The sequence below is a fragment of the Pavona decussata genome, unplaced genomic scaffold (genome assembly GCF_977016875.1).
Source record: "Pavona decussata unplaced genomic scaffold, jaPavDecu1.1 SCAFFOLD_72, whole genome shotgun sequence".
In the NCBI taxonomy this organism is placed as follows: domain Eukaryota; kingdom Metazoa; phylum Cnidaria; class Anthozoa; order Scleractinia; family Agariciidae; genus Pavona; species Pavona decussata.
In genome coordinates, this window is record NW_028145491.1 from 2,880,659 (window position 1) to 2,907,500 (window position 26,842).

General features: G+C 40.6%; 3 pseudogenes; 2 read left to right on the forward strand and 1 right to left on the reverse strand.

Moving 5' to 3' along the window:
* LOC146476978 (zinc finger MYM-type protein 1-like) overlaps window positions 1-26,842 on the forward strand; it is an 89,916-nt pseudogene that overhangs the window by 38,121 nt on the left and 24,953 nt on the right.
* Window positions 64-10,502, reverse strand: LOC146476984 (uncharacterized; annotated as a pseudogene).
* LOC146476985 (uncharacterized) lies at window positions 10,883-12,772 on the forward strand (annotated as a pseudogene).

Consider the following 26,842-nt stretch of genomic DNA (forward strand, 5'->3'; position numbering starts at 1 on the left):
TAGATTTATTTATTGTTCACCTTATGTTGACCTCTAAAGTTTTAACTTAAAACCATTTCTTGTTCATGAATAGTGTCCATATGGAAGCCAATCACCACGTAGGTAAAGGGCCTTCCCTCTCCTAACTCGTTTAGTTAGCATCTTAGGGAAAAAATCCCTTCGATAAAAATAATCAATCTTTGGCAACAATTCGTCAAACCATTTGCTGTTTTCAAAGTGGATTTTTTCAATAAACAGTGGCATGTTTTCTCCAAAGTACACTACAAAAATTATTCCTTCAAGGGGTATAATGGAACAGCACAGCTGACCTTGAACTTGACAAAAGTAGTTGTGTTTTTTTTTTTAAGTTGTACAGACCCATCAGCCAGTTTCTCCAAAAACAAAATTCTTTGCTTTGCAAGCTTCATAAACAGTCATGCCAGCCTTGCTGAAAGGATATTTTACTTCCATCCACCATTTTTTACAAGTGTCAATCATAGTTACTACTCTGTCTAAGCTCGCTCAAAGGTATGGTTTGTCTTTAGACAGTGACAATCCAGGTTCCTCCACACTCATTGCAATACCTTCCTTTCTCATTTCCCTTATGAATAAATCGACAGCTTTCTGTTCGCTTTCAATTCCATGCTGCACAGCTTCAGTTGTAAAGTTACTGTAGAGTATTGCCTTCAATTTATTTGAAGGGCTCCACTTTTGTTTTGGCAGCATTTCCAAAATTTGAGGCTGTCAATACAGTTTTCCTTTTTTCAAATCATAGGTTGTTCTTGGCTTGCCCCCTGGTCAACCTTTCAGTTTCCTGGATCTCCTCTAGAGTAATAGTTAGACTGGAAACATGCTCATCGATCATACTTTTAAAACGATTAGTAGCTATGTCATAGCTGTCAGTAAAGGCAACACTTTCCTGTTCCTCTTCAGTCTCTTGAAGGGTGGGCACCTCAGAACAGTTCAATTTGATGTGATGAAAAAAAAAAATGAACAGGAAGGCAGACAGTTTTGAAGGCTCTCGTTTAACGTTTTGAACCTTCCTTCATTTCTGTTGCGCTGTTGCGGTGGTCTTGGGTCGAACTTTTTATAAGTTTCGGCTTAAGGCGGATGTTCTTCTTCCCAAATCTTATTTTTCGTATTAAGTTTTGATCAAGGGGCTTGGTTGCAATGCTCTGATTGCGTGGAACTACCCATACCAAAAGACGCGATGTGCTCAATAGTGGTTCAGGATGTTTTTGTAGACTCCGTCTTGTAAAGTCTTCCAAGGCAAACTGAACATCTCCGATATGATTGCACTTTCCCTTACCCTGTGAGCCAAGCCCGGCAGGACAGGTACAAGCTGCGGGTGATACATCACACTGAGATGTGAACGCCACAACCACTCGGTAAGGCAACTTTTTCATCCATGGCAAAACACTGGCTTTTACGTACGTCCTGTCCTCATGGGTTTTGCTTTCAAGCATTTTACGTTCCCAAAGAAAAATTGGTAAGATTTTAATTTCTTACAATCCCTTGAGCACAATGTGGCGGTACTTGCGCGTTGACACAACCAGGTAATCGTAAAGCTGAATAAAATTTAGTTTGGGAAGCTGACGCAAATCAGTGGACCATCTGAGAGCAGAGATTCGTCTTAAGAGAGAGTCCATGTGAGGGCCAGGCAGGCGAGTCTACAGTGCACCTCGCCAATTTCCCTGATATTTGGCACAATTATGTGCTTTTACTAGTACATTAACCATATGCAACAGTTTTGCTCAATTGTCTATTGTTGTGCAGAAATGTCAATCAAAATGTCAGAAGGTGAGAAGTGCTCAAATTTGACCAAAAATATACACTGTGTTTGATCACCTGGTACAACCGTAATATGCCAAGAGATAAAATGACATTTCAATGAGCGATACCTCTGGCCTTAAAAAAAAGAAAAATGTTGAGTAAGCTATTGCTTTTTATTTCGTTTAGCTATGTGCTTGATTTAACTTCACCTTATTCAGTTCATATGTAAAAAGGAGGACCTCAAGAGTCCTTGTCTGTAGAGATGCGGCATCTCTTGGATTGAATTTAAAATGATTTATAGATTGCTTAAGACATAGTGTTTCTACAGCAAAAATAAAAAGTCTGTAAAGTTTACTTGGAATAACAGTATTTGTAATGAATATATGTTGTTTATCTCTTATCAATATGCAAATGAGGTCAACATGAAAACCATGATCACTTGAAGTTTAAATGACTAAAACAGAATGCTGCTTTACAAAAGAAGCAAAAATCACTTTTAAACACATTTTACGACCACAAATTGTTTAGCAGCTGGGAAACTAGCATAGAAAATTTGAACAAAGACAAGATAGGGTCATCCATACCAGCGGTAACCATCGTTCTGCCTGGCCTTAATCGCCGTAATCCGTAAGGTGGCATGCATGTGTTCCTTGACGCGAGCGTCACTCAGTCAAAGCATCTTTGCCCTGGAGATTGGTCGGTATATCCCTCTTGGTGTGCAAGCTTTACGTCTCTGTACTTCGAGCGCTATAGCAATATTGCCTAACAGATGTTATCGAATGTGTTCACGGCCTCACATCATAGAATAATTAACGGCTTGAATAAAACATGCTTGGTTTAGAATCATCGGTCTGGTCGCGTGTCAACTTTGTTCAGTTAAGCTCGCACAATCTTCCACCGAAAGGAAATCTCAATGAAGCATTCACTTTTCTTTCCCCGATGGAAACCAGCGAAAATATCTCAATTGTTGTTTTGCACGAAGTACACCTGGGATAGACGATTGCGTGACAGTGTGACTTTTGACATCTGCAGGTGTAAGTTCGTTGCTTGTCTCAAATTTCAATCCCAGTGTGTCATAATGGCTTCCTTTGAATGCTCGTTTAGAACCTATTCCAGGAACAAATGCGGTTTATCTGGCCGTTATAAAGTTCAGAAAGCCCTTGCACCATTAAAGACTTGTACAAAAGACATCTCTGGTCATCTAGACGGTCTGTTATAAGACCTCATCGGAGGGTGTCGATGTGGAATGGAAACTTAGCCTACTAAGAATTGTATTATTTGTCGAAGAAGGAGATTCTTTTACTATTTGCCCCAGCCACAGAGATGAATTCGGGCTTGGATGGCGACCGAGCAAAGCGTGCAAATATCCAATGCACGACAGCAAGCAGAAGCCAACAAGAGGAGTGACAAGACGTATGTCGCAGGAAATCTACAGCAAGTATAATATCTTGTGTGAGACCGACCAAGGTTAGGAAAAACATGTTACTTTGGGTTTTCATTGTTGTTGTTATTGTTATTATTGTTATTGTCATTGCTATTATTATTATTATTATTATTATTATTGTAACATCCTAGACTATTTTGTATGGCTATTTTAGGTGTCATTATGAAATGTCTGGGAATTCATACAAAGGTCTTTACGTGCTCAAAGTTGCAGGTACTGCTGTTGCGTTCAGCAGGAACTCATGGAGATGGGTCGGCCACAGGGAGAGACAGGGGTGAACGTGATACTTCCGACTTGTGAACCAGATGAGACTATTGGGATACTAAAGAAAACATCCAAGCAGCCATCTGATGAAACGCGTGTAGCTAGCGGACCTGGGACCCGTTTCTCAAAAGGCTCGGTAACTTATCAGGCCCGATAAGTGTCTGGTGTTTTTTTTTTTTTTAACAGAAGTCAATTTTTGTTTGCATTGAATACTAAATTTTAAAATCTTATAATTCTATGAAAACATTGGCCAAGTCCCATGTCTGTAATCACTCTGTAACCGGCGATAAAATATTTCAAAATATAGTTATCGGGCTCGGTAAGTTACCAGGACTTTCGAGAAACGGGCCCCTGATCCTAGACCCACAGATGAAGAGGACGATGACTTGTTTAACTGTCCTGAAGAGGGATGTATCAAAACTTTCAGGACCAACCACAACCTTTAACGACACCTTGACTTTGGGCGCAGTACGACCAAATTAGATGCAAATGGGCCCAGAATTGCATATCTTTGAAGTCCCAGATGCCTTCCTACCTTTTCACAGCAAGCTCGTCTTCTGAAGACATGGAAAACGAGGTAGTCATCGGATGGGTTCTAGCAAAAAAAAAAAACGGAGCAACAGGTTTTCTGAACGAGTGAAGAGCTTTCTCGTGGAGCAATTCATGATTGGCGAAGAAACCGGTCGAAAGGTCACCCCAGTGGAAGCTGCAACAACAATACGTTCACTTCGCGATGAAACTGGGAATCGAAAATTTGAAAAAGGAGAGTGGCTAACTCCCCAGCTAATTACAAGTTATTTCGCGAGATTAGCTGCGATGAAAAAAAAAATCGGCTATCTACCAGCAGCTATAGCATGTCTCGAAGAAGAAGATGTTGAAGCGGTGGTAGAGCGGTCTCATAGATACAATCTCCACCAAAGAATTAACAACAGACTTACCTCGTTTTAAATTCCTTTGCATGTTTAATTCATTATTCAGCGGTGCTTTCCTACAGTGAACACCGCAAAGGCAAAAGCTTATGTCGGTGTTTACACTGTTAACTGCCATTGACCCTCTGTTAGCAAAACCAAGTCAATTGCAAAGTATTACAACTGTACGTTCAAAACATAGTTCCTTAATTTAGAAAATTGTGGCAGGAATCGAAGACACGGAAGCGTTGAGTATACTAACCTGAGCTGAGTATCAGACATTTCTTCAGTAAAAATTTTGCTGAATTGTGCAAGGCCGGGCATTTGAACCTTGTTGTTTTGTTTATTTATTTATTTATTTTTGTTTAAATGCGCCACTACAAGGGCATTTGTGAATAGTCAAGGGAGTGATTAAAGGTCTTCGAAAGTTTGTTAGATGGCCATTAAAACAATCAAAAGTCACATTTCAGTACGGTCAGATTATTGCAGTCAATCCTTCACCTATGACTGGCCTCCCCTCCCCACTCCTCCTTTTCCTCACATTGATAGGTGCATAAGGCACTGAGCACTAGTCCTTAACAACATGGCCGTGGCAAGAAATATTTCCCCCTGACTCATGCCGGGCCCTCGTTAATTTTACGAAAAAAGCGCATATGTGAGCCTCGCCGAATTCTTAGTTAAGATTCTAACTGTCATCCATACGGAATTGCTTCAAAACGGTTGAGATCCTGGCTTAAGTTTGTCATGAAGATAGGCTTGAAGCTGGTTTTCAAACATGGCGAGTGACTTGTATCTCTGTTTCTCGCTGTAAGTCTGCTACAATTTTTAATTTTAAGTACTATAGTTAACATCTTTGGGTGTTTTGGGCATTAAAAGTTCTACTTGTGTTATTTCAGCCGTTTTTGCCTTCTAATCAGCCGTCTTGTTCACGTTGGCCATGAAACTCTTTGTACATTTTTACTTTGCATCACTCACATATAGCACACTTTTGTCCCTCAAAATCTTGTCTGCAATTTAAACTTTACAATCTTTTTTTTACTTGTATTTATTATCCATGAGGAGTGTTATAAAATTATGGCCAACTAATCGTTTAATATAACGCCGCATCGGTGATATAGAATCGTAATTTTTACCTAAACTCCTTATCGTCACAAATTACCAGAGGAGTCATATTTTCAAAGTATGTTTTCTAGTCACCCAGAACATTATTTAAAATTTTGCTTCTATCACTGATATGGCATTAGGTAATATTAATTGCATTTGTGTTTAGAGCCGAAAAGATGCAATGCTTTAAGAAACACTTAAGTTGAAAGATGAGTCTAAATTTGGCCATTTTTACCCAATTCGAACCATAAAAACGTTGACCTCGATATCATCCACACGTTAAAGAACTTTTCCATATTACTCAACCTGTTTTTTCTTTACCTGAAAATGTAGCCCCATGCGAAATATATACAAAATCTGAGGGGGTCGATGTAGACTCATATTTTAATATTGCCTGGTTTGTTGGTGGATCCTCTCTTAAAGTTTCATCGTACTTGAAGTCGCCACTACAGGGTGTCCCAAAAGTTCGTTCCTCTACTTTAAAAGCCTGCATTTAAACGCAATTTTACTCGATTACCGAATAATTTCAAATACAAGTTTGCAATATTATTACCTCACATTTGTGCTACTTTATTTCTAAAATGTTCAATTTATTTTTATTTTCCCGCCAAATTTGCGCGCACGCGTCTAATTTCCCGCCAAAACTGTGATCACTTTTTCAGCAGTTTTTTAGTTGAGCTGCTGCACTCATCAAACCATTTTTTGTTCTGGTATGGAAAATGAACCCTTTAAATGGTAAAAAGCTTACGTATTTGAGGGCCCAAGCTTATGCACTAAGATTTAATGGATTCACAGTCAAAGAAATCGCTAAAAAGCTCGAAAAATCTGAGCGTTGGGTTGTGAAATGGTCAGCGAGGAGGGCCGAAAATTTCGAAGATAAACAACGAAGTGGAAGCCTAAAGGTAATCAGAGATGCAGCAATTCAAGTTTTGAATAAAGCTAAATACAAGAGAGGGAATTCGACAAGACAACTTGCAAGAGAGCTCGAAAGAAAAAGCCTTCATGGGGGTAAAAACTCTCTCTGGAGGTACATGAAAAACCAAGGATGGAGGGCACTTGGACAGCCAAACGTCACTTGGACGGTCAGACGCGCGGTTTAAACATCTCACTGCAGAAGATTGGAAGGATTTCCTATTTTTAGATGAATCCCCCAAATACCTCTTTCAACTTCCAAACCCCCAAAAATGACATCGTATGGGGTTCACAAGAGGACAAAGTTCTGCCAGCTTACCAAGTTAAGAACAGCTCAAAATGGATGATCTGGTGTGGGATGACCAGACGTGGCTTGACTGCTCTTCATTTTGTACCCCAAGGGAGAACTGTAACTGCCGAATATTACATGGAAAACATTCTTAAGGTGGTACCGGAGGCTAAATCGGATCTTTCGGATCATGACCTTTCTTAAACATATGAGAGATTCCTTAAAATGGGACCTGCATGCCAAATTTCAGAGATCAAGACTGAAGCGTTCTCGAGTAATAAGCGAGAGAAGTTTGGTTTCTACGGGGTCTTTCGCGGAAAAAACACGGACTGCCTACTGAGAAAATCTTTGTGTTGTGTTCATATACAATTCTCTAAAGAGCTCGATGTTGAGAGATCTGTCAATATGCTCTCCTTTACGTGAAAGATGAGACCGTTCTGGATCTCTAGATGGATGCAATAAAATTATTGTCTTCGCTAAAGACATCATCTTCTGCGATCAACTTAGTGGTGACAATAAAGGAAATGAAAACATGGACGCTATTGAGGCCGAGAATTTCCTAAAAACCGGTAATTTGAAAATCTTAGCAGTCTATTACGTGATTAATATTGTTTGTAGTGATATCGCAATTCGCTTCTTGGCGCAATAATTTTACGCATAAACACTATTTCTTATTTTCACCACTTAGCCAACTACCTAGCAGCACACGCTATTCCAATATTTTTTTTTCAGGTTTGCTGGAATGCCGAACGGGTACGGGTCGCGTCGCGTAATCCAATGAACGGCGATTTAGACTGCAAGCAGTCGTACTTTTCCCCCTCATATCACGCACAAAAAGTGACAGTTTAATTATGTGGCTTCGTCGCTCGCTAGATCCATCATGCGCTAGATGCGTGCTCCAAAAATTAGGAGAAGACAGAGACTGCTCGCAGTCTAATGGCGATCCTGAAGCCAGGAGAAAACAGGAGAGAAATGCATGATTCTCCAGCTGGCTTCCCCCAACTTATCAAAATCTAGCCCTATCCTCGACTGTGATCCTGAACCACAAGCTTCATAACCCTTTTGGACTTCTCCTTCATCGTGTGTAACCACTTTCTCGGGGGCATCACTTCTTTTCCCTTTTTTTAGATGTATATCTCCTCTAAAACTAGCGTCTTTGATCACGCGTGTTTGTTTGTTTGTTTGATTCAACGCCGTCACACTGCTGGAGTTCTGTTGCGGGTGCCATTCCTATGCAGAGGTGTCATTGTTTATGATCACCTCTCCTGATTGGTTTCACGGGAAAAATAGCACCCCGTAAAAGGAAAGAAAGGGCCTAAAAAGGACCGTTTTTGATGATTTACCGCTGTTAACTGTTATTACAGGCGTAAAAAAAACATGGCTGCCATTGAATCCAAGCCGACGGAAGCTTTCAAGCTGATTTTTTGACGATTCCACCGCAATTTTTGACAAAAAAATGCATGTTGATTGAAAGGTGGGAGCGCGTTCATTTAAAATTACTTTCGAAGGCTTATCAGAACGGCTTGAAACTTGGCAGCCATAAAATACGTACTTGAACGAACATTTTTGTCGAAGTGCGTCTAATTTCTTCAAATACAAGACTCGTAGTGGCGTCACATTTTTTATGAGATTGAATAATTACATTTGTAGACATAATTTTTGTCTGTTTGAGTTTTCTCTGACGCACTCTGACACGATGCTTGGTCTTAACATTACACATCAATTGGCCAATGCTTTTTGAAATGCAGGACATTTTCTTTGAGTTTTATAGAGATATGCCAAATGGCAAGGTTTCGACCACGCTCATTAACAGATCAAATTTCAGGAATTCCTTTCATTCTTTTGGAAAAAGAATATTTTTTACTAAAACTACATGCAATAACATGTTAGATGTGAAAATTAGATGAAGTTTAAGTGATTTTTTCAACAGATTTTATGCATGTAGATATGTGATGAAAACGTGCAAATTAGCCTCCAGTACCACCTTAAGAAATAAGTAAAGCCTCTGCTATGCCGAAGAAGTACAACAGAAGCTGTAGACAAGCGAAAACTGTACAGCTCTAACAAGCAGATGACGCTGGTACAGACGGAGCACCAGCCCACACGGCAAAGGCTACCCAAGCATGGTCCGGTAAAAACCTGCTGAATTTCGTCGCTAAGACAGAATGGCCAGCCAATTCGCCAGATCTCAACCCTGTAGAGAACCTTTGGAGCATCATGGATAGCGAAGTCTACAAGGACCCTTCTCCAAAGAACATGGATCACCTAAAAAGACGCCTGAGACAAGCCTGGAAGAACATCAAGCCATCTACGCTGCGCAATTTATCACATTCCATGCCACGCAGGCTTCAAAATGTGATAAAAAATAAGGAGGGCACTCAGAATATTAATTTTTGGAAGACTTGTACTTAGTTGAAATATGATTGCTTTGTTTAAATTGTGTATAGAAATAAAGCTGCGTTCTTGAGATATAACCATTTAAAATAGAGGAACGAACTTTTGGGACACCATGTATTTTCCATTGTATTATGGTGATCCTGAGCAGTATTATCGCTTCTTTGCTGCTGATTCTCACCCGGTCGTAGCACGTGTCGCATGAGTATCGCGTAGACTTTTAGCACCAAATCTGTTTTTATTTCACCTGTTGCTTCCGAATTAGAACGCAAAATTTCTCTTAAGAGTTAATGTCAGTAAAAATGAAAGAAATTGTGGCCACGGTCAAAAAATCGATTTCGCTCTTACTTTGTCAGTTTGAAGGCCTAGGTAAGTAAATAAAGGATATAAGGTTAGTTTTTTGAAATATTCCATATAACGGCAGAAAACCGCCAAAAACGGTCACCCTACCGGAAGCTCGGATTTCACCAGGAGAGAACTCGAAATTTTACATTTTTCAGTTTCTCGCTACACAGCCATTTACATAGCTGTGAATCTTTCTTTAGTACAATTTAATACATTGACTCTTCCTCAATCAAAACATAGTAATTATTTTCATCTCTGCTCGTTTGTGAGCAAACTGAGCTCGGATGAAGTAGACACACTTTTCTCTATCACGCAAAAGTCTAAAATAATCCAAAATCAGCATGAAAAAAAGCTGACCGATAGTGTTTCAAATCCTCTGATACTTTGACAAAAGACAGTACAGTCATTTTAGGTGTACGGTTTTAAATCTTTAGGAGCTAGCAGAACGTTTGCACGAACGCCGATCAAAGTTTGACAAAATTATTATTCAGCACCACTGAAATCTGCAACGCTACGTAACAAGGCAAACTTGAATAAATTAACTTCTCGGCCAAAGTTTGTATAAAAAGGCTTTAAACTATTTTCAACGCTTAAAACGTTTTAAAAATATATTGATGTTCAATATATTGTCTACACGGGTACAACAAACCAACAAACACCAAAATTAAATCTCACTCGCTACCCAATCTCTAGTGTCACGCACGAGCGACTTGGCTACAATAACAAACAGATATTTACATCCCTTGATTTAAAATAAGTCATATTTTAAAATATCTTTTTTAATGATGTGCCAGATTTCCCGGTGAACTTACTGAAGAAATACAAAATAACTTGATAGCAATACATCCTGGAAGAATTAAAATTAATTCTATCAAGGATGAGAAGCTTTATCATCCTTCAATAGCCAATCGGAAGTAACCGTTCCCACGAAAAGCAAATATTGCATCTTTTTTATAAATAACCAAATCAAAGCCAGGGTTTATTGCTGGGCAAGTTCACAGACATACAGAGCAACGATGTCTTCTTCGTTGTTTACTATTGTCGGTGGGATTTGCGGCGCAGACGAATGCACTAGCTCCTCAGCTTCCATCACACCACTCACGTAGTGTAACAAGCATACAAAACAACACAACCAAGTCCTTGAATTTTTTCAGAGCTGAAACAGAAGTACAATTGATTTTGGCAAGAATGAGTGTTTTCTAAAGGCGACAGATTTACCAGAAATGACTATATGTCTAGCTTATCATGAAGTTAAAAAAGTATTTTTTGCACATTCCCAGAACTTGTTTCGGGTCACTCTGAGGCAGCTGAAAGAAGGGGAAGTCATGGCATCTATCGGTGGCCATAACTAAAGCAGAAGATGGAACAATTGAAGTGGGAATCACGTGCCTTCTCTTTTGTCAAACGCTGACCACTATAAACTAGTTTCTCATGAGCGCGCTCTTTGTTGCCCTAACCGATTACAAATTTGGATAATTGAACAGAATCCCCCTTGACCACATTATTCATGCTAAAATGCTTTACTATTATGACTTTCAGACACGTACATTTATCCACTTATTTGATGAATGCAATCAAAACTGGTTCAGCGTTGCCTCCATCATCGAAGATTCACTAACCACCGGGAAGCGACAGGAATCTAGACTGAATGAAGCCTTCCTGAGATCTGACAACGCACGCTGTTATCATTGCGCATTTCTTATTCTCAGTCTTCAAAGCCTTGGACAGCTCGTTGGTGTCCATATAGCTTGTTATGACTTCAGTGAGGCCCAAGCTGGGAAAGACATATGTGACTGCCGGGCCGCCGCCCTGAAGAGCCATATTAGGTGTTACATTAATGAGCGCAATGACATCAAGACAGCCAGTGACATGAGGGGTGCTATCGACCCGCATGGGGGCGTTAAAGGCTGCTACTCAGCAGTGTGCAAGGTTGACGAAAGGTCCCAAAACATGACCAAGCACTCGCTGAGTGGTATACAGTCTTTGAACAACTTCATGTTCACTGAAAGTGGAGAGATCATTGCTTGGCTGGCCTACAATGTCGGACCTGGAAAGGTCTTTTATGCAGCGTCGCTGGCGCGTCTCGGTACCCCTCAAGGCCCGACGAACTTACAAGTTCACCAAGCGTTCAGTAGTCCTGACATGCTGACTGGCGTCTTCCCTGCCCCTTCCAGCACGCGGGAGCAGTAGCCTGCAGCTCCTCCATTGGAACCTATAGCCGCGGAAGGGATTCAGCTATAAGACGAAGAGAGTGTGGTCTTTAGCTGCGCAGAGGGTTGTATGAAGGTTTACCAAAGTCACAGCAGCCTTCAGAGACACCTTGATGCCTGGAAACACCTTCTGGAGTTAGAGAGAGAGTCCACATACGACATGATAAAGTAAAAGTGGGCAGAGACGTGCAAGTCAATTTCTGGTAACTACATGGAAGCAGCTCATCCGCCCACGTCTGCATCCGCCTCAGTTTCCCATAGCCAGTCGAAAGACTCACTGCCAACGGCTGACATGGGCTGGGCACTAAAAAAGACCAAGAAGTCTGTTTATTTCATCACCAAAGTGCGCCAATTTTTGCATGAAATTTTCCTTCAAGAAGGGGACACTGGGAATAAAGCAAGATGAGGAAGAAGACCCATCATGGCAGAAGCTCCCATCATTAGAACACGGCTTCAAATCAGGAGGGAACTAGAACAGTAACTTTACTTTCGATCAGAGTGTTTATTTGTTTGATCATATTTAATTTGGATTTTCTCTTTGATAGGTTTTACAAAGGGCAGTTCATTAAGACATAGGTCACAAAAAAACGCAGTTGATTTTATTTTCAGTGTAGCGAGGTCTTTCTGATAAAGTGCGATTTCAGGCGTGCAAATTTCAAGCAAATGTATTATTCCTTTATTACACGAACAAAAGCAAATTTCATTATACAACCATTCTAACGTTCAAGTACAGACATTGTAAGCATTTTGATAGTGTTGTGTGACTCTCGTGCGTAACTTAACCAAGAGTAAGTCCTGTCACGTAGCTCACTTATACAATAACAGAGGCCATCATTAAGCCGCCGGTTGTTATTTCCATGGCTTAGGACAAACAAAAGCCTTCGAAATGGTTCTATTTTATTAACGTTTTTGGTGTTTAGCCATTTTGCGGCATTTTCTGTCTGTTGCTATGTCACTATTACCAAATTAGCCCGTTCTAATGTAAAAAAAAAACTGATGTGGGTACCCTGTGGTGGCCATCTTTTTAAAGCAATTAGATAGAAATGATTTTATTTCTTTAAAGTGTATGGTGTGTGACCATTTTGTGGCATTTTCTGTCTGTTTCTGTGTCGTAATTACCGAATTTGCGCGTGAAGATGAAAAAAATTGAAGCGGGCACTCTGTGGTGGACGAAGTGTTTGCAGCCTCCATGTGGAATAATTTAGTGAGTGCCCAAAGATTTTTTTGCAGATAATATTAGTATAAAGTCCCACCTTTTAGACGGTATGCTTCATTTTTGGAAGCATGCTCCGCCACTGGAGATATTTTGGCCTAAACTTTGGGTATTTTAGCAGTTTTTGCAATTGGGTGAGGGGAGGGTCTTGGCTGAGACGACTTGTGTGATAGGAAATAGTCGTAGAAGAATGAAACGTAGAAAATACATTGTCTTTGGGTAGAACAACATTCACTGAAAATTTGAAAAGATGTGGTTGAATTCTTATAGGAGTAGAGCCGTATACTTTTGACCATTTTTTAGGTGATTTTTGGTCATTTTTGTTAAAAAAATCAAATGGGATGGTCAACTCCCCCCCGGTTTTGATCAAATTTCCTTAAACTTAGACAGAAGTAGTTTTAGATCAACCCCTTCAAACTGGACAAGTTTCATCGAAATCGGTGCGACAGCTTGTGCCGCCCCTGCCTGGTCCTATCGTGTTTGCACTCTTAACTCTCGGCGTAGTTGGTAGGCCTTATTTACATTTCCTCTCATAGCTTTCTTCTGTTGCATCTTATTAAGTTTAGGGGTTCTTTGTTTTTGCCTCAATTTGGTAACTTTGGTAGAGATTAAAAACTTTCGTCGTGTTATCAGGCAATTGATCTCTCATTTCGCCTCCTCAATAAGAGAATCAAGCGCATTTCTAGATTTCCTTATCCCACTGTTTTTATCAGAATTAAGTCCGCTGATTTTCCCAGCCTTAAAAAAAAATGTTTCTTCATTCTGTCTCTCAAACTCATACTGGCTGGTCTCAAGGTCTGTAAGTCTCTCGTATAGCAAGTCCACATGGAGTAATTCAGCTTTCAAAAGGGCAGATACAGGCCGAGACATGAAAACCTTTTTTTCTCCATCCCTCAAACCCTTCATTCTCCATAGCATTATAGATTTCCCTGTTACTTGTTCGTTTCATGTTGTCCATTTCAAATTGCCAACAGGAAATACAATCGTCAAATGGTAAACGGTTGGTAGTATTACGGTCATTTTGAATTTTTAAATTTCCGCGTTTAAGACTGCACGAGCTACCAATTTAACGGTTTCTTCTTTCTTGCACGAACTCTTCGCGTTATTTTCAAAATAGTTTATACCCTTTAAGCTTCTATATTGCATGCTTATGTCGCGTATGTCAGCGTAGGCATATGCCAAACTGAAATCTGCCGCTCTGGTTGGATCAGTAGGTGAAACTTGCAGAAAATGGTAAGTTTTTTAGCAACCCATTATCCCACATTCGCCGTTACAGTAATTCTAACCAATATTTTGGACTCACCGGCCGTTCATTTGTTGCATCCAGTCGGGGAACGAATCAAACGAGATGTTAGAGAGTCCTGCGCAGCGGCTGGAGGAGTCAGGAGTATTCCTAAAGAAAGACATGGTCAGTTGTAAATTAATTTTTATCGTAAGAAGATAGAATACTTCAATCTTTGAAGGGTAGAGTGAACGTAGGGTCCAGCCAGTTGGCGCCAAATGGTTTGAAACGTGTAGGTTCTTTGGCCAGCTTACACATTTGCTACAACGGATTCCTGCCCGGTTCCAACTTGGTTTTTTTTACAGAATTTTCACCCACCCCTCCCTAGCGGCCAATTAACCATGCAAGCCTTCTGTACTCCTGAAGAGAAGAGGTTTGCATCTCCAACCCTTTGAATATTTAAGTATTAATTTATTGTGAGCTCACAAACAGATTTTTATTTAATTTAATTTCTTAAATAAAGTCTAATATAGAGATATATTGTCTGCCACTATTAAATGATGCTTATGTCTACAGGCTATAATTTAAAATCAACCAATACTTTTGTCATTTCCCCACGCATTTTAGATTGAAAAACATGGAAAACTTAAAAAGAAAGCAAAGAAAATTGGAAAAAGAAAGAAACAAAAGGAAGTATTGTCAAGGGAAAAAAAGAAAAGACAAAAACAAAACAAAAAAGAAAAACAGGAGCAAGAATGCAAAATTTTGAAGGAGAAGCTTATCAAGGCAAAGCAGTTATCTGCTCAGCAAATTTTAATAACTAAAGCACTAAACAAGACGCTAAGAGAAATTGACAGATTGTATGCAGAGCTGTAATTTTCCTCATTGACATTTCTAACATTAGATTTCAGAAAATAAATCCAAACTTTTGAAGGGACCAGAGCCAGTGTTTTATAATACAGACATAACTTTTTCCATGGGGCTTAGTTATCCACACCAGTTTTACTAACGTAGTATAAAAATATTTCCACTTTCTGCATGGGCTGCTACTTAAAAATTAAAAGTTAAAAAAATAAGAAAAACAATAAAAAATACCCTTCATTTTTTAAATCAAATCAGCAGTGCTAATGGGTATTAATTGTAATTCACCATCAATCAGAGGAATAAACAATTTTTAAAAATTAAAATTGCATAAAAACAACTATAGATCTGGAAAACAAAATAAGGAAACTGTTATTATAAATTAAATATATACGTAAATAGCTTATTTCGCAAAAAAAATCAACCATGTAAATATTGTCTTTGGCTGAACTTTTGGTTATAGGGCTGGGTTGACTTTCGGTCCTGTGGTTTGTTCATTTGGGCTGACATCCGTGTGGTACTTTTTTGATTATTTAGTTAATCATTCAGTGACCTTAGCGCTTTTGGCCTTCTGTTCATTCCTCGTTCCGTCTGTCTATCTCTGGCCTTGTATCTGTATGGTTTAGTTATTTTCACTAATGTTACTACTGACACGGTTTTTATGCAAACAAATTAGCCTTTTACATTGGCTAAATTAAAAGCTATCTTAGAATTTCTGAAAGAGGATTAACTATGAATATAATCTTGATCCAAATTATCAATTAAAAGTATTTAAGAATTATCGGAAGCCCATATTTAGGAAGCATCCGTGTAATTGGCATTTGGCATGTTTCTTCGTTCATATGGTCATTCAGGCTTTCGGTTTCGTCTGTTCACTTTGCCTGGTTTCCTCTGGGCATCCTGTCTGGTTATTAAGTTAGTCATTCAGTGTCCTATGTGGTTTTCAGCTTTGTGTTCATTCATCCTTCCGAATGTCTCTCTTGTCCGTGCTTACGTATGGATTCAGCCCTCTCCATCAGTTCTACTGGTGGCACGGTATACCCAAATTTCTATCATAGGCTCTCTTGTTAAACCTCAAATATAAAAGTCATATTAAAACATTAGAAGAACATTCTTCACGTTTTAATATTAAGCTGCAATGCTACAGAGTAGGGCTTATTCCCTCTCTATTAATCTGACAAAAACATCTTCTTCTTGTTCTCATTCTTCTTCTTCTTCTTTATCGGGCAGATCTTTGGAAACTATGAAACTCCCAGTATTCTGGAAGCAGAGTGTGAAGAAGATTTTGATCTGGCACTGTAAGAGCACATCAAGGCATGGGAAGAACTACCAGGAGGGGAGAAGTTCTGCAAGTTCCTTTCTGATCGATCAGCGGTGATGAAGGAGTCGATGGCGGGTGATATACGTTCCAAAAAAGGATTGGGCAATCGTCCGCAGAAGTTCTACACCAATGACAGTGAGACAAATAACGACAGAATAGAGCATAAGATGGAACACAGAGAAGCAGGGGTCTGTGCATTTGTTGATGAAATTAACAGCTAGCTTATGGTCAGGAAACAGAGTATGCCTAGGCCCTGTATGGCATGTGGACTGAGCACAAGGTGCGAGACGTCTTCTCATCTTTCATTATCCCATCTTCCAAGTGGTATGACATGTGAGAGGATCAGAGGCCGGCATACGTCTTGAGAATCCAAAAGCCTGTAGTGAGTGAAATGCATGCTATGAACCCTGGCCATTATGTTCTGTAAAGCTGTAAAGAAGCTTGCCATCCCAGCATGAGTATTGGCCCGAGAATAGTGGTCTTGCCAAATTTGTGCCTCTTCCAGCATTACAGACAATTTTGGAAAAAATCAACCATCCTCTTAAGTGCACAAGAGAACTTTGCATCATCAGCACCATCACATGATCCAAATGAGAAAGAGAGAAAAGCTCTGTACCATACTTTGTTCAAGTCCATTGCTGTAACAAGTGTCACATGGCCTGTTCCCAAGCCTAACTGCATTTGCTCACACTCAGCAGCCATTGAAGAGAAATGCGGACACCTTGCCTCCTTCTTGAAGTGAAGGGCAAGCAAAGCCAAATGTTACAACTTAATCTCCCTTGCAATAGTTAACATTAAGGAGGCTGGGTATAGTTTCTTTGGCGCACGCAGACTGGGTTCTAAGTTACCCGGGACTTTTTAAAAAGTTGCAAAGAAAAACAAACATGGCCGCCGCGCTCATGCCAAAATTATGTTTTCATCTGCCTAGTAGACTATGTTTTATGCCTATAGGTAGGCTGCCTACACTTTCTTCTAACTTTATTAGTAGTATGTTTCAAAAACAGAAAGCTACAACACTCTCAAGCGACCAAAATATGCGTGAATCCGGCCGCAAACACGATCGTGATTGTCGGAGCTATTTTCCCATATCGTGGCTGGTTTTGGGAACACTATATGTATCCAATTCTTCCACTGCAAACTGTGTTGGGGAGGACATTGGTTGTGGAGGAGGTGGATTGTGTCCTAGTGGAGAGGAACAGAAACAGACAATGTATTCAGGAGGCAAAGCTTCAAAATGTGCTTATTTTTCATTTTCGCTAAACATTTTGAGTAGAAGCAGGAAACATAGCTTAAAATTTTCGTCTTGTCGCCCTGATTAAGGATATTGCTGTTTCCAGTTTGAAATTTCAGGAGTTTCGCTTTTTAAAGGTTCCCCTTTCAGGTCCTCCCTCTTGCAACATGGGAACGAGGCTGAAAGTGGCAAAATTATTAAAGCATGCCAAATAGTACCAAATTGATGGAAATTAGTCATATAATTAAACTAAAAAATTTCTATTTAGTTGACATCATATCATAGCATTAGAATGATCACGTGACCGTATTTGCTCTTGGAGCATGAAAGCGAGGCTGGGCAAAAGAGTGATCAAAGTATTGCATAATATTTGAAACTGTGCGAAATTTGTCACGTTAAGACTATTTTTAAAATCTAGCACTTTGCTCTCGTGGATCTCAATAATATATAATTCTTGCTATAGGTGACAACGCCTTAAATAAAAGCATTTAAAAATCGTTAAAATGGGATATTTTTCGTTGTCCGCTGATGCTATTGACCAGAAGGGTTAACAAAGCATAACGCAGAATATTGATTTTTGAAGCAGTTTGGTACAAGGAAAATGGAAATGTTTTTGTGCCTCGGAACTTTACGGAAAGCACGGCCAGTTACACTCGATACGCTGTGGTGCTGTCGATATTAATGAAGAAACGTTGAGCGGCATGGGTACTTTTCATGCAACTCAAGTGGCAGCTTTTCGACGGAAGGGTGATGACGAATTGCCAATGGATATTTGAGTAATTCCTAAATCAGCCAGGCGCCTAGATTTAGAAGTACCACAGCTACATGAGCTCAGGCAGGTTTCCCTAGAAAACAAGACACCAGAGCCAATGATAGAAGAACCAGTTGAAGAAGCATGGTACAAACCTGTTGAGGAGAAAATCGATGAGTCGTACAAGAAGGAGTTTGCCTGGATTCTGTGTCGTTTAGTTCACCAACAACCTGAGCTACAGAAGATACTGGGGTGGTCTAATTTTAACCAACTGTTGTCAAGCAATCAACGCCAGGTTACAATGGTTAGTCCGCTGCCAATCGTGACTGCCCCTGCACACGAATTTGAAACTCTGTGGACGGCTATTCTCAGATGCAAAACAATGACGAGGCTTAGAAATGGGAAGTATACTGTAGTTACGATGGATGACGGTTTGTACAACAAAGCAAAGATGCTACAATGGGCAAAGACAGAAGAATTCAAGAGTGTTATCGTCGTACTGGAAGGTTTCCACACCCAAATGACATTTACCAAAGTAATTGGAAGTACTTACTTAGAGTCATCGGGAATCTCAGACATATGGGCGGAAAGCGAGGTGTTTGGAGAAACTGCCCCTGAGAACATTCTCAAAGGAAAGCTTTAAAATTGAGTGGTGCGAGCCCACAAGTTAAGTTACGAAGCACTCTGGAGGGTTTTGTGGCCTACTTTGACATCATGGGCTAAAGATAACGGGAAAGATGACGAACTGGCTGATCTGATCTAGACAACACAATTCTCTGGAATCTTTTCAATCATATTTTGACGAAGCTGTCGAAAAATATATTTTCTATGATAAGCCTGTCTATATAGTCGGGGATTTTAACATTGACCTACTCAAGTCGCAATCTTCTAATATCAGCCAAAATTTTTTATTGACCGCCCAAAGCCTTCACCTTATTCCAACCATTGACAAACCCACTCGAGTACATAACACGTCGGCTACACTTATTGACAATATCTTTACAAATGACCTCGAACAATTCCTTGTAAGTGGCAATATAATCTCCGATTTAACTGACCATTTTTCTCAGTTTTGTATTTCACGTAACCCTACTAATCGAGTCCTATCTCTTCCACATAAAGTGCGGGATTATTCTAAATTTTCACCTGATGATTTTAACAATGAACTTACTCAAATCAACGGGGACATTATCATTACAAACACTCATCAAGACATCGATAAAATTTTCTCGACGTTTTACAATAAATTTAATAAACTGGTCAATAAACACGCACCGTTAAAAAAGCTTTCATGTCGTAAGGCAAAGCAATTTTCGAAACCATGGATTACGAAAGGCATTAGCCGATCAATAAAAGCCAAGAACAAACTATTTTTGTCAGGCGATAATGAGAAATGTAAATTATATAGAAATCAAATTTTGACACTAACCCGTTTAAGCAAAAAACAGTATTATTATAAATACTTTGAATTTAATTTATTGAGTGTTAAGAGGACATGGGTATGTATTAATAGTTTGCTAGACAAAAAGAGAAATCGAAAATTCATCTGTAAACTCAAGGAACCTGACAACAGCGGTTTTACGCAAGACCCATCCCGAATTGCCAATATTCTTAACAGCCACTTTGCCTCCATTGGACACAAACTAGCTTCGAGGCTACCCTGATCTTTGCACCATTTCACTGATTATTATCGTCAAACCAGTTACCTGAACTCTTTCTTTTTTGTTCCTTTGACCCCTTACGAGGTTCAACTCAAAATTCTGTCCATCTCCAACAACAAAGCGCATGGTCGGTAATCGAGTCCAACTTCAATCTTAAAATGTGCTAGCTCTACCCTCTCTTATGTTTTGGTGAATATATTCAATGCTTCAATTAATTGTGGGAATTACCCTTCAAAACTTAAACATGCAAAAGTCATTCCCATTTACTGAGACGGTGACGAGACAGATCCAAACAATTACAGACCTATCTCACTTCTTTCAAACTTTAATAGAATCTTTGAGAGACTGATGTGTGTGCGCTTAACATCCTACTTAAGTAAAACAGATATTCTTGTTCCATCTCAATACGGCTTTCGAGAGAAACATTCTACCCAGCATACAACGCTAGATATTATTAACACCATTCAAAACAATATGGATAAAAAGCTGTATACTTGTGGTATCTTCATTGATCTAAAGAAAGCATTCGATACGGTAAACCATGAAATACTGCTGCAGAAATTATATCATTATGGAATAAGAGGGATAGTCAACGATTGGTTCTCTTCTTATCTCAAATCGCGTTCACAAATAACTAATATCGGTCCCCATATTTCTGAAAAGGCCCCTACGGAATGTGGCGTTCCTCAAGGTTCTGTTCTAGGGCCTTTACTCTTTTTGTTGTATATAAATGATATCACTAACTGTTCAGATAAGTTCAAGTTTTAGTTATTTGCTGATGACACTAGTATCCTTTACAGCAATAGGAACCTTAAATCCTTAGAACTAGAAGTAAACACTGAATTAAATAAACTTTGCAAATGGCTAACAGCGAACAAATTAACTCTAAATACTAAGAAATCTAATCATGTAATATTTCTTAATTACAAAAAGAAACTTCCTTATCAACCAACGATAAATATTTACGACAATGATAAAGTTTCATATTCAACATTAGAATGTAAAGATCATGTGAAATATCTTGGCATACTCATTGACAAGAATCTCAACTGGAAAGTTCATATAGATTTAATCGCCCTAAAAATTAGCAAGGCCATTGGCATGATAGCTAAATTGAGACATTTTGTACCCTTTTCTACTCTTGTTAAGTTATATCAATCTCTGATTTCCCCCAACCTCATGTATGGAATTAGTTCGTGGGGTAAACCTTCTCAGTCTAACTTAGAAAAGCTCCTTCTCCTACAAAAACGAGCTCTACGTTTGATGAACTTTTCTACAAAAAGTAACACGCTATTCCTTACTTCATTAAACTTAACATCCTACCTGTTCATTTTCTCTATGTCGAATCTGTTTCCTGTTTAATGTATGATATCCAAAACAAACTAGCACCCGTTCATATTCAAAATTTATTTAAACATGTTGTTAGCGCAGTTCTGTCGCGCGAGTAGCGCGCGCGTTGCTTTTTTCCCATAAGGTTTTAGGGCCAGTGACAGTGAGCATGTGCTCAAACGTAAACGTGTGTTCTGAAGCAAGGATTTGTTTTTTAAGCGTATCTCCCGTTTTGACGTTTTTATCACCGGACAAACACAGAAGTAAGTTGTCTTAGTCATCAGTTATTGTCGTTCTGTAGTTACACCGTGTTTATAGGTTTATTTTCCCTTTATTTTGTAGTTTTTGAAACCGTATACCGTATACCGTCCATTCAACGCAACGAAAGTTACACCGATATGTACGCGTTTCTTATCTGTGTGTTAAAGACTTCGTAAAATTCATCTGTGCACCTTCATTCGTTTCAAAAATTCTACGTTTCATCGTACTATGGATTTATCTGGCTGATATAGGAGGAACAGACCGTGAATGTAGGCGAATTTGTGGCTTTACATCTTGCTTTGTGGTTCGTAAACAAATCGAGTATGGCCGATGAGTTGAGTCGGGCCCAGTCCACCGCGAACGTAGGCTCTGCGGAAAATTCGGATGGACTTCCGGACAAGCGAGAACGAAAGCGAACCGAAAAGGGACAGGAAGAGTATCTCAGGCTTCTCAAGAAGAATCAAACATCTGCAATTTCAGCTGTTTCCAAGAAAAGGAGCACATTAACAGATCTAATGGGAGATGAGAATAATTTGCATCTTGTGAAATCTGAACTCATCCTACTTAACACGTTGTTTAATCAATACCAAGAAGCATGTGAGCACCACTACCAAGAGTTAAGTTCAGAAGATGAACAGTTTACTGAAAGCTCTCGGCATGAAACTAAGGAGAATTTTGTCTTGGAATTCAGGAGACAAGTCATTGATTGGATTAGCCTCGTTGAACAACGCTTGACAGATCAGCTTGACCATCTTTCAGACAAGGAATCTGTATCATCCAAATCATCAAAGGGCACTAGTCGATCAAAGTCATCGAGAACCTCTGCACGAGAAAAAGAGAGAGTAAGAGTAGCTGAATTGCTGGCTGAGAAAACAATGTTAGAGAGGAAACAAGCGCTTCGTGCAGCGGATGAAGCACTAAGGCTCGAAACTGAAATAGTTAAGGCAAAAGCAAGAGAAAGAGTGTATGCTGATAAAGAACTAGAAGAGAACCTAGACAATGTAGAAAGTAAAGAAGCAATGAACACACTGTCTGAAGGAATTCAGCCAAAAACTAGCACACCGAATGCACCTGTTTCCAAACCGGATCCAATCACACCGAAAGCAGTTGTGCCCAAACCGGATCCAATTACACCCAAAGCAGTTGTACCCAAACCGGATCCAATCACACCAAAAGCAGTTGTATCTACACTAAATCCGCTCACTCCTGAGTTTCGCCCAAGTGGCTCAATTGTGAAGTACCAGCCCCCAGATAACAGTACCACCTCAGATCCCAATACACCATTTACATCGGAGATTCAGGGCCGTTCTTTCCAGGAAGTCTTGATAGCTACACATCAACAATTAGCCGCAGCAATGACATTGCCACAGCCTGAAGTGTCAAAGTTTAAGGGGGACCCGATCGAATATCAAACGTTCATCATGGCATTCACTACACGAATTGAGTCAAAAACAGTAAGCGCAGCAGATAGACTGTATTACCTAATACAGCATTTGGATGGTGAACCAAGGGAACTTGTCAGTGGAACGTTGCACATGAACCCTAGTGAAGGATACGAGGCAAGAAGATTGCTTGCAAAAGAGTATGGTGATCCATTTAAGGTATCGATGGCTTATGTGAGCAAAGTCCTTCGCTGGTCACCGATTCAAAGGGACGATGCTTTAACTTTAAAATGGTTCTCATCCTTTCTGACGAAATGCAAGAACGCCATGATCAATGTGTCTCATATGAAGGAGCTGAATCACCCCACGAACATGCAGACAATTGCCCGAAAGCTTCCGCCTCACCTACAGTCAAGATGGCGTGACCGAGTTGTCAAATTAAAAGAGAAAGGAAGGATAGCTGATTTCAAGGACATCACAGAATTTGTTGAATCAGCTGCTGAATCAGCTAACGATCCCATTTATGGCAGCCAAGCCCTGAACAAGAGTGAACAGAAACACAAAGCTAGTAGTATCAGAGATAGTACCAAGAGAACACAACTACCAAATCAGAGGAGCAGCAGTTTCGCAACAAATGTTAACGCACCTCCTGCATCAGTATCCTTGAGGAACACTAAATGTTGTGACTCTAACACAGGAAGCTGTCTATTATGTAACAAGCCTCATGACTTGGACGACTGCGATGACTTCCGAAAGTGGACAATAGAAGAGAAAAGGTCATTCCTCGGAGACAGGAAGCTCTGTTATGCTTGTTATGGTACCAATCACTTGTCAAGGAACTGTTTGAAAAAACGAACCTGTCAGAAATGTGGAAAACGACACCCCACGGCACTCCACATGGATGATTTCAAACCAAATAAGAAAGATGGAAACAGTGAGACCGACAATTCCAACGTCAAGCCCACCATTGTGGTGGAGAACGGATGTGTTGATATATCTGAGACTGTATGCAATGCGACTATCAACAAGGAAACTGTTGCCTTACATGCTATTCTCCCCATCAAAATGAGGAAGAAAGGCAATGCTGAATCAGTCACCACGTATGCATTCTATGACGGTGGTAGCAGTGGCTGTTTTGTAACCGAAAACATTAGAAGACTGATAGGTGAAGAAGGCGTTGAGACAGTTCTTCAACTTGGAACAATGCACGGTCATAGCCGAGCTGAAACCACCGTTCTAGCTGACCTTGTTGTCACAGACTTAGATGACAATAATCCCATTGAGTTGCCCCGTACCTTCACAAGCGATGAGATTCCAGCGGGCCATCATCAAATTCCAACACCTGAACTCCTAAGTCGTTGGGAACATCCTTCAGAGGTTGCTCAGAAAATCACTGCACATCGGCCTGACCTTGAAATAGGTTTATTAATCGGCAGCAATTGTCCAGTTGCCCTGGAACCATTAGAAGTGATACCCAGTCATGGTGACGGCCCTTTCGCCCTCCGCCTCCATCACGGCTGGACCGTCAGTGGCCCCTTGCAAATTGAAACTGATCAAAGTTGCAGTACGATTACCGTGAATCGCATCACTGTGCGGGAAGTCGAATTTAACAAGGAGATCATCGCGCCCAAGTCGTTGCTGAGGATGTTTGAAATGGACTTTAACAATCAGACTGTAAGCAAAGTCCCAGACGAGCGCAGATACTCACAAGAAGACAGGAAGTTTTTGGACATGGCACAAAAAGGTGTCCGCAACGTTAACGGACATTATGAGATCCCGCTCCCCTTCCAAGCACAGGACATCACCATGCCCAACAACAAAGAACAAGCAATCAAAAGAGCTAACTGGCAGAAGAAGAAGATGCTTCGAGATGCAAAGTACCATACTGACTACACTAAATTTGTCAACGATGTTATCGCCAAAGGCTATGCCCAAAAGTTCCCAAACGAGTCATGCGCAGCCAGGCTCGGCAAAGTATGGTATCTTCCCCACCATGGGATTTATCATCCCAAAAAACCGGACAGAATGCGCATAGTATTTGATTGCAGTGCAAGTTTTAATGGAGTGTCCCTCAATAACCAGTTACTCCAAGGTCCTGACCTCACAAATTCCCTGGTAGGAGTATTAATCAGGTTTCGTGAAGACCCCGTCGCCTTCTTAGGAGATGTGGAGGCCTATGTTCCATCAGGTTAGAGTACCGCCTGAACAGTGCGACTTCCTCCGTTTCTTATGGTGGCCGAATGGTGACCTAGACGCTCCATTGGAGGAATACAGGCTGGTGGTGTACCTCTTCGGCGCAGTATCCTCACCGAGTATTGCCAATTTTGCATTGAAGAAGACTGCAAGTGATAACGAGGAAGAATATGGCGCCATCGTTGCTAACACTTTGAGAAAGAATTTCTATGTCAATGACTGTTTACGGTCCGTGGACACCAAGAACACTGCTGGAAAGTTGATCAAGGATCTCAGCAGAGCGTGTCAGAAGAGTGGATTCCACCTTACGAAGTATACGTGCAATCGCCGTGGTGTTTTGGAGCAGATTCCAGAAGAAGAGAGGTCAAAGGAAACTAAGGCTCTAGACCTCCATCGTGACAATCTCCCTATCGAACGTGCCCTCGGGGTACAATGGTGTGTACAGTCGGACAGTTTTGGATTTCGAATAATCCTTAACAACTTTATCGCCCCATTTACACTGGTAGCTAAACAGATCTTACAAGAGTTATGTCGCAGCAAGAGTCTTGGCTGGGACGATGATATTCCAGAAGGATATCGGAACCAATGGATCAAGTGGCGGAATGAACTCCCAACGCTTGAATCGTTTCATGTTGACCGTTGTCTGAAACCACGGGACTTTGGACCGATTGTTTCAAGGCAGCTTCACCTGTTCTCCGATGCTAGTACCGTAGGCTATGGATGCTCCGGCTACCTTCGCCTTCAAGATGATGCAAACCGTATCCATTGTTTCTTCTTGATGGGCAAGGCCCGTCTCCACCAATCAAGACAGCAACAGTTCCCCGATTAGAGCTCACCGCAGCTACCATCTCTGTCCGCGTAGGACAAATGTTGATAGAAGAATTGGACACCAAGCCTGATGTCACCTTCTATCATACGGATTAAACTACAGTGCTCCGATACATCGGAAATGAACAGAAGAGATTTCAAGTCTTTGTCTCCAACCGTGTCCAGTTGATCAGAGACTTTACCAGTCCTCACCAGTGGAAATATGTGGACACTCTTAACAATCCTGCTGATGATGCCTCCAGAGGAATGAAAGAAACACCGCCCTTACAGCATTCGCGCTGGATAAAAGGACCAGAGTTCCTATGGAAACCAGTATCGGAATGGCCACAACAGCCTTTTCTCATCGGTGAGATCCCTGAGGATGATCCAGAGATTAAGAAGGAGGTCGTTGCTGGAACAGTGGTAACTGAAGACTCGACCACTAGCGTAAACAAGCTAATTGAATACCATTCAGACTGGTATCGCCTGAAACTGTCAGTGGCTGTATTTCTACGCATTAAAGCAACGTTACTGAGAAGAAGGCAAGATCGGAAGAAGACAGAAGTTACCCAGACTGACCTAGTTCCACTGCAACATCCAGAGAGCATGAAGCAATGGAAAGCCGGAACGAAACACGTCGATCATTGCAACGTACCGCTCTCAGTGTAAGAGTTAAACGAAGCCGAGATTACCATCATCCAGTTTGTACAGTCCCAAGTATTCAGCAAAGAGCTAGACATCCTCCACCGGGCCAATAGTGACGGCGAGCCAGATTCACTGGGCTGGGAGAAACAGAAGAAAGTGGACTTTAAGAGGATTGGTTCCCTGTACCATTTAGATCCTTTCGTCAGGGAAGGCGTTCTTTGTGTCGGTGGTCGCCTTAGCTAAGCAGACCTCTCAGAGGAAGCGAAACACCCTGTCATATTACCTCGTAAGAATCATGTCACCACACTCATCATTCGACAAACCCTTGAGCACCTGGGACATG